Here is a 14,683-nt window from a genome sequence, read left to right as displayed (position 1 = left end):
AAGACAAAAATTGCCATTCTAAATGACCGAAGCTGTGCATCTGTTGTCGGGCAGCTGTCAGGGCGAGAAAGGCCAAGGTGGACAAGTGTGTGTTTGTGAGTTGTGTGTGTGTGTGAGCCCTCACATCGCCTCCTGTGTGTGTCTGTATGTGTGTGTGAGCCCTCACATCGCCTCCTGTGTGTGTGAGCCCTCACATCGCCTCCTGTGTGTGTCTGTGTGTGTGTGTGAGCCCTCACATCACCTCCTGTGTGTGTGTGAGCCCTAACACTGCCTCCTGTGTGTGTGTGTGAGCCCTCACATCGCCTCCTGTGCGTGTGTGTGTGTGTGTGTGTGAGCCCTCACATCGCCTCCCGCCTCTCCTCCAGTGCCTGCAAACGTGTTTGTTGCTCTTCCCTCGCTCAGGCCTGACTCCAGCTAAGAGACTCCTCGTCTCAAAAAAAAAAAAAAAAAAAAATTAAAAAAAAAAAAAAACCCCAAACAAAAAAACCCGAAAAAACCCAAACAACAAAAAAGTAAGAGACAACTCCCCCGAGTCTGTGCCGAGCACGGCGATGTTGGCTCCTGTACCGGCCCCACGCGTGTCCGGGCAGCCCCGCGGGCGGCCCCGCGCTCCGCTCTCCCTCCCGGGGCTGCTCCTTCCCCCACAGGCCTCTCCCGGCCCCTCCCGCCCCGCCGGGACCCCCCACGTCACCGCGGGCCCGCTCCAGGCCTGGGCCCGTCCCCACCATCCCCCTCACCGCCGCCGCCGCCGCCCGGAACCCGACCCGCAGCGCCGCGGCTGCCGCGGCCCGCAACCCTCACAGCCATCCCGCCCGCCCCGAGCACACCCACCCGGCGCGGAGCAGGCGGCCTCCCCGGGGGCGGGTGTCCGTGAGGCGCCGGCTGGGCCGCGGCCGCCGCTGCTGCTGGTGCGGCGAAAGTTTGCCGGGGAGGCGGCGGGACGGGACGGGACGGGAGCGGCGGCGGGGCCGGCGGGGCCAGCGCCGGGACCCGGATGTGCGCGAGGGGCGGGGCCGCGCGCGCGCCACGGCGGCGGCGGGAGGAAGCGGGAAAAGGGCCGGGCCCGGCCCGGGGGCCGTGTGGGAAGGGGCCCTGTGGGGAATTGGCCCGCGTCTCTCCGTGAAAGCGAGAGCGAAATCAATGCAAATAATAAATCGGGAAATAAAGCGTGCGGGGTTCGGTGTGCAGGAAGTAACGTAGCGCGTACTGGAGGAATAGAAAAGGGGCACGAAGGTCCCGCGGTGATGGCGGGCGCTCTCCCCCGGTATCGTGTGTTGCTGCCGTACTGCGGCCCACACCGGCCCCGGTACCGTGTGCTCCTGCTGACACCAGCCCACACCGGCCCCGGTACCGTGTGCTGCCGTACAGCGGCCCACACCGGCCCCGGTACCGTGTGCTGCTGCTGTGGGACACCGGCCCGGGGCACCGGGGCTGTTTGCACAGTCACAGCCTCACCTGGGCTGGAAAAGACCTGGAGATGACTGAGCCCAACCCATAACCAACACCACAGTGCCAGCCAGACCGCGGCACTGAGGGACACGTTCAGTCTTTCCTTAAACGCTTCCAGGGACAGTGACTCCACCACCTCCCTGGGCAGCCTCTTCCAATGGCTGAGCACTATCTCCGTGAAGAAATTCCTCCTGATGCCCAACCTGAACCTCGTGCAGCTTAAGACTGTCCTCTTGTCTTATCATTTACTCGCAGGAGCAGAGCCCGACTCCCACCTGGCTGTAACCTCCTTTCAGAGGCTGTAGGGAGTGGGATGGTTCCCCCTGAGCCTCATCCCATGTGGGACTGGGTGTTATCCACAATGTGCTGGGGCAGCTGAGGACCTTCAGGGCGCTGTGTCTCTGAGTAAGTTACTAAAATACTCAGTAAAACTTCAGGAAAATGTGTCAGCGTTGTTAGGAATGGCTCTAGAAAGGAAGATTTTCCTACTGTGTATAAAGGTGCTAAGGGACAAACTCTTACTGTCCTCATCGTGTGATGTGGAGGTGAGCACTGTTGCCTCAAAGCTGATTTTGGACTGCACAGAAGAAAATTTCAGAGAGATATTGGGCCAAAAACACATCCAGCATTCCACAGCAATGTCTGACCTTGGTTAAGCATACTGCAGGCACAAGTGTTTTCTTGACATTTTTAACTGAGTGAATTATTAGATATGAGGGTATATTAAAGAAGAATTGGATTCCATGCAATGACTTCATGTAAGAAGGTTTTAATTTTTTTTTAATTGCTCTCAGTACACAACTGACTTTTGAAACTCCAACCACCTCAATTTCCACTGAAACTAAAGAATGTGCTCTCTTCCACTGAAATCAGTTATAAAAATCAGTTGTCCCTGCAGAAGGCTCTGATAGCAGGGAAGGCCTGGCCAGGTCTTGTTTGCTTTACCAGGGATGAGGTGCCGTAAACCAATGTGTGCTGCCCCACACTCAGCGCTGCTCTTCGGGACCAGGTGGAACCACTCACCACAAACCATTGTTGAGGTCTGAACTCTGATGGCTTTGAAAAATTTAACTTTATATGGGCAACAGGAAGATCCACAATTAGAGGAAAGTATTTCACACTTCAGCTCACAAAGTGATTTTAGGAGGAAACTTTTCCTACAGGACAATTACTTCATAACCCAAAGGCTGCTTTCCTCAGAGAAGGCTGATCATGGCCAGCTTCAGACACACTCCTGAACTAAGCTAAATCCTAGTCTGGTAACTACAGAAATTCCTACAGAAGAGTTTCTTCTTCTCATAAAAAAAATTGTGTAGGACCAGAGTTATGGGGCAAACCCATCATTTGTACATAAATTGTGTCTCTGTTGTAAAACAGGTAACTACAGTTAAGAAATCTAGCGTGCCAATTGGATCTGGCATGGCAACTGAATCTTGCTATCAGATTCCTTTTGGAAAAAACCAGAAGTATGCAGGTGCAATGAAAAGTGATTCTATATACATATAAAAATACATATATAATTAAGCTAAAAAGAAGCCACATGAAACTCTATGTTTTATTTGTGTAACTTAAAGGCAAAACATCTACCAAACAGGAAAAAAATCAAGAAAAAATAATGTAAAGTTGATAGAAATAGGGAAAAATATCAAATGAGCCGAGCTGAAATTTCAGTTTCAAGTATATTTGAGCTTTAAAGAAATTTTCTTCTGGTTCAAAACTACATGGCTCTTGATTATTTTGGATGTAAACAGAAGTTCTTAAGAAGTCAATTAATAGCCCAACAGGATATCTCTACTAAAGTTCATGGCAGCAGAGAAGGAGCAAGGCTTTGGTGTAATTTAGTCCCAGAACAGAGCTAACCTTTGGGGACTCCTCTGTCTCTCTGCACCAGCAATTGTTCTGCTTTGGCCAGGCAGTCCAAAATACGGGACAAAAAAAACACCCCAACAATAACTGTTGGCCTTTTTCCAAATCTTTTGTGTAACTTAATTAATAAACCGAGTAACAAACAACAAATTGGCAGCAGGCATTTTAGGTGTTGTTCATGTGCCAACCATCATGTCTCTAGAAAACAAAATGTTCTCCTCTCTGGAGGAGTTACAAAACAGTTGTATAGTGCTGGGTGAATCTACATCACAGAGCTCCGATGCACTTCCTGCTGCGGAGGTTTCAGAGCTCCAGTGATGAGGAAAGCTGAAGGTGTGCACACAAGAGTATGGGAGGACAAGGAAAACGCCAAGATTTCCAAAATTAGGTTTCCCTAAAAATTCTCGATTTAAAACTACAGGCAGTTGAGACATGTCTGCTTGCGGCACGCCCTTCACAGAAAATAGTGATTTTTTTAAGCACAATGCAGAGGCTATTTTGGAGTGTGCTAGCAAGAAATATGATAATTGGTCTGAAAAGTAGGTTTCTTTTTTTTTTTTTCCCATGCCATTTTGTCATAGACTAATGTTGAATGGGCAAATCCCAACTATCAAACCCCAAAAGTCAAATTATCTCTTTGTAGTCAATGAGACCGATAAAATAAATGACATTGGCTATCTGATGATTCAGATGTATGCCCTTAAGGCCACAGGAAAATTAACACCACTTTCACCACTGCCTTTTCATACATGGTCTCCATCATTTGGATCTCTAGTGCCACATTCCAGTGGGTCCACTCTAATAACATATCAGGTTCAATAGAAGGACAACATGGAGACTCAAAGCACCCTGAACACATTTTCCAGAAATTGTGTGATTTCACAAATTCCTGAATTTCACAACTCATGGAACCATCGATCCTATTTTATCACTGCCAAATCCACATTCTCCAGCACACATCCATGCAGCTGTGTTCATCCAAGGAAAAACACCTAGCTAACCTCCCCCTTACCTGAATGTTTTAATTATTAAATTATGTTAGATTCTGCAGAGACAACTTTGGGGCCTGCCTTGTAAAGGTACTTGTACCTGTCTGATTCCTTTGTGCACAGGCTAATGGCAATGAGGATGGAAAAACACCTTCCCATAAAGGTGAGTTACTGTAGGTGTTCATGTCAGAGTGAGAGATAACCTCAAAATCTGATCAAAGTACAAAACAGCCATCAGATATCAGGCCTTCCATGGCTGAGAAGTGTGAAGTTTAAGACTTATCTTAAATTCCATTGTTTTCATTTTACTCTCCAGATTTTGAATACGATTCCCGTATTTCTTAATGAATTTTTAATTTGGTTAGAAGTGAATTAGTATGAAAATCAAATAGATTTTTTGAATTATATATTTGTTTGAATGATATAAGGAAATAGTCTTGAAAAACAGTTGCTTTATTACAAAACTTTGGCCTTCCTGTAACTTCTTAAATGGCTGTATTGCTCAATTTCATTCTCTATCAACTTTCTAAATTGTTGGGGGAAGAAGGTGGAATACGGTTTAAAAAAGAAAAATAAATTATGTAAACAGTTGCCATGTCTCAACCCACTTTAAGCATTTGCAAAGCCACTTTATGTTAAATAAATCCTTTAGTGAGAAAGATGGGTTGGATATTTAAACCAAATCTAGCTTACAAACAGAATTGGGGGAAATGGATAGCTCAAGAAAGATCCACTCTCACAGCTGTCAGCTGAGAAGAAATGGGGGAAGGGGGAAATGCTGAGAAAGGAATTTTTTTTTTTTTTTTTTTTTTTTTTTTTTTTTTTTTTTTTGTGGCAGTGAAGAGAGGAACATGCCATCCCTATTTGAAAAGTTTCAGGGTGGGAAAGGCTAAGGAGGGGCTAACATACTACACATACCTTTATGTATATTTTTGAGGCAGAAAAACAGTGTTGTGCTTAAGCAGAGTTCAGCAAGCGGAGAGGGAGGTGACACTCGCTCTGGCCATTTGGTTCTCTGAAATAAGGCCACAATTGACAGCAGGCTGAGAACAGGCACAGGAGGTGCTAAGAGGCTGCCTCCCAAGAAGACAATACAAATGCCATGTACCTTGCACCACGTATGTAAGAAAATGGAAATAACCTTTAGTGTCTGGAGGAAAGATACTAAAGTGTTTATCTAGAAGGCCCTCAGAGGTGTAGGCTCCGGCAAAGTTACACTCACTGGCTCACAGCCTTTGAATCCCCAGAGCTAATTCTCAAATTAAGTACCCTGTTATTGTTACAGCCACGCTTCTGGGTACCTTGCATGATAACTCACACAGAGAAAGAGAGACAAGAATTACTCTTGTTTCCTGAAGCTACAGATAGAAGACATTAACATGAAATTGTAGACCAGGGGAGAGAGGGAAGGCAAGCCAAAATTATTCTTCCCAGCAAGTTTAAAGCTGCAAACTTTTATTCCTAGACTGGAAGAAGAAATGGGATGAGACATGTACCTGAATAATGCTATGGAACATCTCTGGGGATGTTAGAAACAAAGACACAATTATGTAAAAGTTTGGTAAGTTCAGCTTCACTCCACAGAATAAAATTGTGAATATACTGGGAATAGCATATCCAGTTCAACAGATCTGAGAGTCACTTAGGATGCAAAACGGAACACATAATTCAAGAAAAGAAAGTCTGGAAAACATGTTAAAAAGGCAAAATCCTAAGAAAAGAAAAAGAACACTGCAGGAAGAGTAAGATGTGTGTGAAGGAATGAATAAGAGCATTTGCTTGAGAACTGTCACAAAGTCCACATCAGAGTGAGAACCACCATCCGTTGACATCTGTGGATAGAGTCCATCAGGGCAGAGTACTCTTAAATCAAATCTTCTTGGAATGGGGTGAAAACCTTCCCAGAGAAATGGGAAAAAAGTCCCAGCTGATGAACACAATATAGTGCTCTCAGAGAGGAAATGATAAAGAAGATAATTTTAAACAGCTTGATTCCTTTGAATATTCCTCTGGTGTTATTTTTCTGGACCATCTCCAGCTTGCCCTCACCATCACATCAGCAGTACAGAAACATGCAGTGCTCTCATTCTTCTTAATCAGTGATTTTTAACTATTCCCAGAATATGACCTTGCATTACAAGAGCACTTTCTGGAGTCTGACACCTGCTAAGCTCAGGAAGAAGTTGGCCCTTGCCTCCTCAAAGCTGTCTGCAACAACCAGACCAATTTCCTATGGACAACAGTGAAGTTGAACCATGGAATTGGGATAGAATATGTAGTACAGAAACAGGATGAATCTGACATCACAGTGAGCTCCTTGCATGTACCATAACCCTGTGATCACTATGAGCTTTTTTCTTTGATGAAAACTGGGCTTCAAATTAGCCATGAACAAAATTGTGCCTTCCTTTCCTAAAGGTTTACTCCCTTCCCTCCATTTGTTTTACATCCCATACCAACAGATAAACATGGAGATTTATGGGGGAATTCTGCAACATTATCTCCTGCATGGTTCCCAGTTTTTCCTAGGGTTTTTCAGTGCCCAGCCCAAGCACTGCATTCCAAACATGGTCCCTTTTGGTGGTCCCTGGCATTTGGGTGGGACACAGGCTCACTTCAGAAGAGTAAGGAGATCTGACCTGAGACCTCACACTCAACATAATCACCAGCTGACACAGTCATGAGCTGTGTCATCCATTTCTTGCAGCAACAGAAGGAACCAGCATCCACAATAACTCTGCACTGAAAACTTGCGCTTGTGGCTCCATGGCCAAAACCACAGGAGAACTATTTTTAGCACAACAGAGCTCTAAATAGTGGAAGCACTGAAAATTTAGCTCACATCATGGGCCAAATTCTTCTCCTGGTTACACCCACTCTATGGAGAAGCTGGAGTATAGTAAACAGAGACACTCTGAAACAGAAATTAATTTTTTTTTAGAAGTGGAGTTTTGATTATGAGCAAAATAAAGTGTTTTAAACCTTAAATGAAGAAGGGTATGCATCCTCCAGCTTTCCTCTGGAAATAAATGAAAGGAGAAAGGAACGGTTTGAAACAGCAGCTCTCTATTACAGTAACTGTATCTGTTATGATAAAGGTAATTCTTCCCACTGAGTATATGTGAGAACCATACCCAGAGCTGACATCGCTCCATTCCCCACACAGCCACTTTTGGCCTAGACCAGTGAAAAGAGCACCGAGTTTATCTGTATCTGGAGAGAAAGCGACACAGATGAGTGTAACCTATGAGTAACAAATCAGGTTTTAATAGCTAGGCCTACACTTAATTACTCACAAGCCAACTTTCTAACAGCCGTTTTATCACCTCAGGATTTCCCAACACAAAACAATTAGTGATGGCAGTGCAGAGCACTCAGGCTTTCTCATCTACAAACTGACAGGACCTGACTTTCTCCTTCTGGGTGTAATTCCAACGGAGTCACCAAGTTACAGGGTGCTGAGCCTTTATAACTTGCATTTAAATTTTGTGGCACACTTAGGGACACAATTTTTTTTTGCCAGCCTCATGACCAAATAGTTGGGTTTAATAATTTCCTTTACCATATCAAGATCTGCATATACAAGCATAATAATGCCTATTGTAAATTAAAGTGCTTTTGGGCGTAGTGTAATACAGGTTTTGGACAGTGTGTTGCAAGCTATTTGCTTTCTCTTACCAAAATTTATACCGAATTTTCTTTTCCTTTTTTTTTTTCGTTGTTGTTTTATGTTTCGTTTTGTTTTTGGGGGTTTTTTGGGGGGGTATTTGGAGGTTTTGTGTAGGGTTTTTGTTGTTGTTGTTTGTTTTGTGTTTTTGTTTGTTTGTTTTGGATTTTTGTTAGGAGAAGAGAGAACTGGATCATCTTCTAAACCCAAAAGTTTTTGGAAAAGCCAGTAATATGAGAAAAATCATAAAACAGTAATATAGTAATGATAGTTACTTCTCACTCACTATCTTATTGTTGATGAGTCTTCTTGCACTCTTTAAGCACTGCCCTATGACATATGTTTTAAAAGGAAGTACAGGAAGGAAAATCAAAAAGCAAACAACACATTTTCAGTTTGGCTACATTTTTTCTAATCTGAAACAAATTAGTATTGTTGTTGTCTAAATACCTTCCTATGTAACACTGTAAAGGGCAAAAAATAAATTCATAAATGCTCCAGCTGCTCAGCTGGGCCCCGTGTAAGGCACTGCCACTAAAATAGTTCACAGCCCTAATTACAATTCGCCACATCTTGGGAATGACATTTAGGATTCTCGAGGTGCTTTTAGATAATTTTTAGACTCCACGTAAAAGTTCAGCTGTCACAAAGTCAGTTTTATTTTGTAACAGATTTTATCCCTTTGGAATGTTATGTTTGGAGTGAGCTAAAGATACGGAAAAATACATGCAATATGGTTTGCTTACACGACTGAAATTTAACTCCTAAAACAAAGCTGAAACTTTTTTTTTCCCCCTTAATGTTCATATTCCAGCCTGTGCTTGTCCACAGCTATTTAGATTTGGAAGTGGGGGCAATGGGGGGAGGAAAGGAGAAAAATCTCTCCCCTACTGCACTATTCCGACTCCATTAGTGGAGTCAGCGAGAATTCCTGCTCTCCCTCCAGTAATTAAATAAATATTTAACATTGCGGGATGTAACTGGAATCCCAAAAGTTAACAATAGCCTCGGCTATCGGTGTCGCTATCTCGGGGGTTCTGTTTTCACAGGGGTATATTTAGATCTCTCGGCCACATCATCGCCCACTTGCATTACGGATGGTACAGCCCCCTTAAAAAAAAAAAAAAAAAAAAAAAAAAAAAGGCAGAGAAAAACCAAGAAGCTCGGTAAAATCTGGAAACTTTTCTACAGTGACGCCATCTCCGCGGATCTCCTTCCCTGCTGCACAACCTCCTTCAAAGCCCGACAAATGCAGCGGGGCCGGCAGCCTCGCGTTAAAAACAAAAACCCAAACAAAAAACCCCAACAACAACAAGCAGTAAGGAATGAACACGGCATTACCTTCCAGCAATTACTGCAGCTCCATTTTCTGGCGCTGTATGTTGTCCCCTGTCCCTCCCGAGGGCTCCCCGTGCCGTGTCCCGGGGGAGGAGCCCCGAGGGTCCCGCAGGGGACCGGGCGGTGACAGCCCCGAGCGGCCCCGCTTGGGAAACTCTGCAAAACTCGTGTCTCGGGTCTGCTTTTGCTTCCTTCTTTCATCCTGTAATATCGCCCTTCGCTCCCGTGCAACGCAGCCATTTTTTGTGCTGTGTCTTTCCTACAATCCCTGGATTTTGCCGGTGGAAATCCTGGCTTTGCCCAGGGCACGCTGAGCCCTTTCGGGGATTAATTTATCTCAACTACAATCACGGTGTATTGATTCTTTGCATTAAGTCTCTCTTAATAGGCACAATCTGAGTTTTTGATGGATAGAAATGTGTATATGCATCTATAATACATATGTATACTCATATTTAAGGTATTCGCATGCTGTGTCTGTGCTCACATCAACACACAGCTCAAAATTAGGGAGTTTAATTAGGATAATGGTGCTTTTCATGTAAAAATTACAAAGTATGAATGATCTTTATACCAAGCCTATGTTTTACTAAGATTTTACTACCCTGGGTGTATAACCAAGATGGCAGAAACAGAGAGTAACATTTGTAAATGAGAATACAGGTCTGCAAAAGATTGTTCTCTGGTTCTCTGTGTGTCTACTGAGCTAAACACAATTAAAACTGATTAGTCTTGTTGACAAGAGCTCACAGAGGTTCCAAAGTCCAGTTAACAGGAACAGTTTAACAGCTGCACCCCTTAGAAGAACCTCTTAAAATAGAAAATCAAATTTATGCAATTAGATGCTTGCAGAATCAAAACATTTATTATGAAAATAATGAAGTTATTAAGATTATGGTTAATCATTAGCCCTTGCTCTCCATGAAGATGACTAGAGCTGTGCATGAATGACCAGCTCAACCCTCTCAGATCCCACTTTGGGAGAAACTTTGTGTCTCCCTCACCCTGCAAGCCTGAGTTCCCTTGCCAGGACATCAGTGTTCTGACAAGATTTGAGCCAGCAGTGGAAAGGAAGGTTAAGACCCTCTGTGAAGTGTTGGCTTGTCAAAGGAAACTCAGACTTTGCAGATTACTGCTGGTTTTCTTTGAAGCATTCAGCCAGAGTGTGAGGAAGATAATATTCTTGATGTTTTCAACCTGGATTTCTAAAAGGCTCTTGGTAACGTCTCACACTTGTTTTAGGGAAGATTATCTGCCAGGTGAGAGGAGGCAATGGTCTCCTAAGGCTTATAACCACTCCAAAGAAAGGCAGCAGAGTGGCAGCTTCTGGTTCCTTTTCACAGCAAGGGAAGCAGAATTTCACAGGGAAAGTGCCCATTGGAGCTGCTCAGTGTGTCCCTGGAAAAGGCACTGAGATGAGCTGCGGATAACACAGTCATGTACCAAAGTGAAGGTGAGGACCTGGTGTGAAGAACTGCAGGACGAGTTTCCCATACTGAGTGGGAAATTAAAGGTAGATGAAATCCACCCTAGATATAAATGCAAAGTAGCACACATGGGGGTGAGGTGACATCCAAGATTACATGATCTAACATCATCCACTAGCTTTGTATGTTTTGTAATAGTGCAGTGCAGGTATTGGATGAGTTTCTGATCACCAAGGAGTGCACTGAACGTCAGGAATTGCTACAAAGGCAATAGCAAACAAAGCACAGATGGTTTCCATGCTGGGAGTTCCTGGTGCACCTGCATCACAGATTCCAGACAGAGGGCCAGTTCTCCATCTCAAAGAAGGAACAGTACATCTGGTAGAGGTACAGACAAGGCAAAAGGAGCGATGTGAAGATCAGATGGGTCCCATGCAGAGCATGCCTAAATAGCCTCTTCCATCTGGAGAAGAAACAGCTGAAAAGGGATATTAAAGACATCTGCACAAAGCCCAGATTGAAAAGGTGAAAGAAAAGCCTTTGTCTTCAAGTTCTGGAGGAAGAAAGCTTAGCTGCAGGCTTTTGAGAACAAAAAGGTAGTTCTACACTCAAAGGACAATAACGAGTTCAAATTTCTGCCACCAAACATTGTGGATACTAAAAGTTTACATGAATTTAAAAATCAAAACTGGTGACAGAGGAAATTCACAAAAGAAAAGGCCATTAAAAGTCAATAAATATAAGACACTGGTCTCTGGCTCTGGAAGGCCTGTGGTTGCAAATTGGTGGGTGAGGATTCCATCACTGTTTTCCCAGCACTTGCATTCTTCCTCTGGGCATCCCTATTGTGGCTGTTGGACAGGACACTGAGCCAGCCAGGCCTTTGATCCTGCCTGCAAGGCTCATACTGCTGCTCTTCACGTGCTGTCAGAACTGTATTTCATTCTGGAGCTCATCTCTCACTGCAGTCATATTTTATTGTCAGTAATATCACAAATTCTGGTCTGAATTTTTCTAAATTGTGTGATACTCCAGTTCTGCCTCTCCACCATTCTACAAATATTTTACATCTACATAAATTAGACATGTAAAGACATCTGTTAATAGGAATAAAAGTCTTCAATTCAAAAACTGTGAAATGGTTTTCAGTTATGTACCACTCTGGCTTTCTCAATAGGCTCAGAAGCAAAGATTCCAGAAGGTCAGTAAAGAGTTTATATTCTGAGTTTTGAGTTTACAACTCAAAAATGCATCAATTATTCTAATCTACATTAACAAACTATTATTAAGAATTCCACATAAAAGGTAATTTTAATAGAAATCTCAAATTAGTGAAGCTTCAGCATGGTAGAGCATGACCATGTGAGCTCATGGCCCAGTGCAGATAGCGAGTGAGAGAACCCTGTTGCATCTTTTCATCCACATTTTTGCATCACTATGTACAACAATGAAGGTTATGTTTTGAAACAGGCATCTGTTCTCTTCCAGTGATACCAAGGCAGTGCAATAATGGGAAACGTCCCTTCATGCCAAACAAGGGGAAAAGAAAGAAAAAAAAAAAAAAAAAAAAAAAAAAAAAAAAAAAAAAAAAAAAAAAAAAAAAAAAAAAAAAAAAGGAGGCTTTTTTGCATTTTCTGTGAAGAGAAAATGGTAGCAGGCATTTGAACAATCATTTGACATTTGAAAAGTTCTGTTTGATGGAAAAAGAAAATCCTTTCAAAACAGTCGTGCCAGTGAGGAACATCTAATGGAGAAGCAGCTTCCAAAACTTGAGTTTGACAATTATGAGATGGGATTGCAGCTGAACTTCTCCTTTTGTCCATTCTCATCCTTCTCTAAAGTAGCAGTAAAATACAATGTATTTCATGAGGTACTTTAACAAATTTATATAGACCAGTGGAAGAGATGTAGGTCAGAGAATTCTTTGGTCCAACTCAAAAGCATGGCAATATACTTGAGGAATATTTGATTATTACCCTTTCTAAGAGGAAAGCATTTGTATTGCTATTTGAAATATGAAGAAAATTAGGCTCAGCTACAAAACGCCACATGTCCAAAATCAGTCAGATATATCAGTGGCAATTTCAGGGCTCAAGCTTTTAATTCATCCCCCACTTTTGATTCCAAAGACTTCTGTGATGCAGAGGATCTTGGGTGTATAAACACAGAGCAGTTATAGTTGCTCTGCAGTTCCCACTACCCCTAAATTCTGACATTTTGGGTTTTGTAGAGCAAGGAGGTTTTTCCATTCTAGATTGCCAAAGAGCTGTTTCTGAGAAAGCCACACAATTCAACTTGAAATAAGCTCTTTCCTGCCTTTCTTACACATAACTCATCACACCCAGATTTTAATATATGTGTTCTTGCCTCAAACCTACTCTTCTAATTTATTGTAGGAGTGATGTTTTGATTTTCATGCTGCTGAAGAGATTTCTTGGAAAATTCTGGCTTTAGTGCCAGGTATTATTAGTGGGATAGTTGGAACTGCTGATAGAAGGCCATAAACTTTAGTTTTAGGAAAATACTGATTAGTGCTTACATTTAAGCATAAGAATAATCTCCCATTTATTCAGTGAAGTATTTATGGCTGTGCTTTACTTTAAGCACATGTTTAAATTCAATTAACTTCATTTTAGTAATGGACTTAAGTGCTTTGCTCTCTCAGGATAATAAGACCATTGGCATTTCATTTAGCTGGCTGAGCTTGTTTTTAAGTAAATTTTGTACTCTCAAGCACAAACTGACAAACATGCAAATAAGAGTTACCTTTTTGCCTGAAGACCGAAAATGATAAACCAAGTAGTTTTCCAGTCCATGAGGGGAAACACCTAGGCAAGGAATAGATTTTCATTTCCCTGATACTATCATATTAATTGTCTGGAAGTGAAACACTGCCTTGCAAGGAGGCTTTGTGCCATCTTTGATCTCCTTCTGTACTTGAGCAAGGACAGACATAGGTGTTGTTTTCCATTGAAATGAAAAACGTTTGTTTGCTTGTTTTCTAGACAAAAGCAAATGTCTTTGAGACATTGTGGGCCACAGCTCCACTTGATATAAATTGGCACATCTCTTTCATTCCAGGGGAATTACACTAATTTTGCACCTCAGAGTACATCTCAGAGACTTTCCACATCATGTATAAACTTGAATAGAGAGATTCTGTATCATGAGGTGAGATCATAATATGAAAGTGTTTCACAGACATAAAACTTCGAGGTCTGGGAATGCTTGACAGTAGCTAGTAAATACAGTATAGTCTAGTCATTAAGTGGGACCAATTGTTTATAAGCAGAATAAACCAGTTGGTAGGCAGAGCCAAAAAGCAGTTTTCTTTACCATGGCACTCCTAATTAACAGCTTTTCCCCACTGAAGCAATAAAATGGAAAATTATGGTTTTATTAAGTCTTATGTGGCTCAAAAAAAGCCCTTTCAAATGTCATTAACACTTGATTTGTTCACCAGAGAAGTAACCATTTTAAAAAGAAGTAAAAGAATAATTGAAAAATTTGAGCATAAACCAGCTTACAGAACTGGCAAAGCTGTTTCTGATGCAAATTGTGAACTGGCCTAAAACAATGCCAATTTTACCACCATTCAGTGTTAAAGGAAATAAATTGTGTTATGTTGTCATAGTTACTTCAATTAATGTGAAATAAAACACTTTCAGTATTTTCTAACACTGTTAGTATTTATGGAACCAGACCAAATGCAAGCCCAGAGAAGTTGGAATTTCTGGTTTTCATACAATTACTTCTATGAATAATATCAGCAAAGGCTCAGTATGAAAAAATACCTTGAGCACATGTACCACACCTCCATTTTTATATTGTGAACATTACTGCAATTATTTTCACATACAGGAAAATGTATTCCTGGCTGAAGAACAACAATACTAAACAGGTATTGGGAGAACATCAGACAGGAAACTTGGTACCTTCAAAACCAA

At 42.3% G+C, this 14,683-nt stretch overlaps 1 protein-coding gene across 4 annotated transcripts in view; it reads right to left on the bottom strand.

Moving 5' to 3' along the window:
• The window catches only part of SMAD5 (SMAD family member 5), a 30,667-nt gene extending 21,263 nt beyond the window's left edge, over positions 1-9,404 (bottom strand). The window contains exon 1 of one of the 4 annotated variants that reach the window (XM_083872004.1): positions 9,313-9,404. The gene's annotated coding sequence lies outside the window, so the exon portion shown is untranslated. Of the gene's footprint in view, positions 1-831; positions 889-9,312 lie in introns of those variants that run through there. The other 3 variants (XM_083872002.1, XM_083872005.1, XM_083872003.1) reach the window with 3 other exon arrangements.
• Between the last annotated feature and the right edge of the window lie 5,279 nt (positions 9,405-14,683).

The sequence above is a fragment of the Zosterops lateralis genome (genome assembly GCF_965231275.1).
Source record: "Zosterops lateralis genome assembly, chromosome: 14".
Lineage (NCBI taxonomy): Eukaryota > Metazoa > Chordata > Aves > Passeriformes > Zosteropidae > Zosterops > Zosterops lateralis.
The sequence above is the reverse complement of the archived record's forward strand: the minus strand, read 5'-3'. Positions and strand labels throughout refer to the sequence as shown.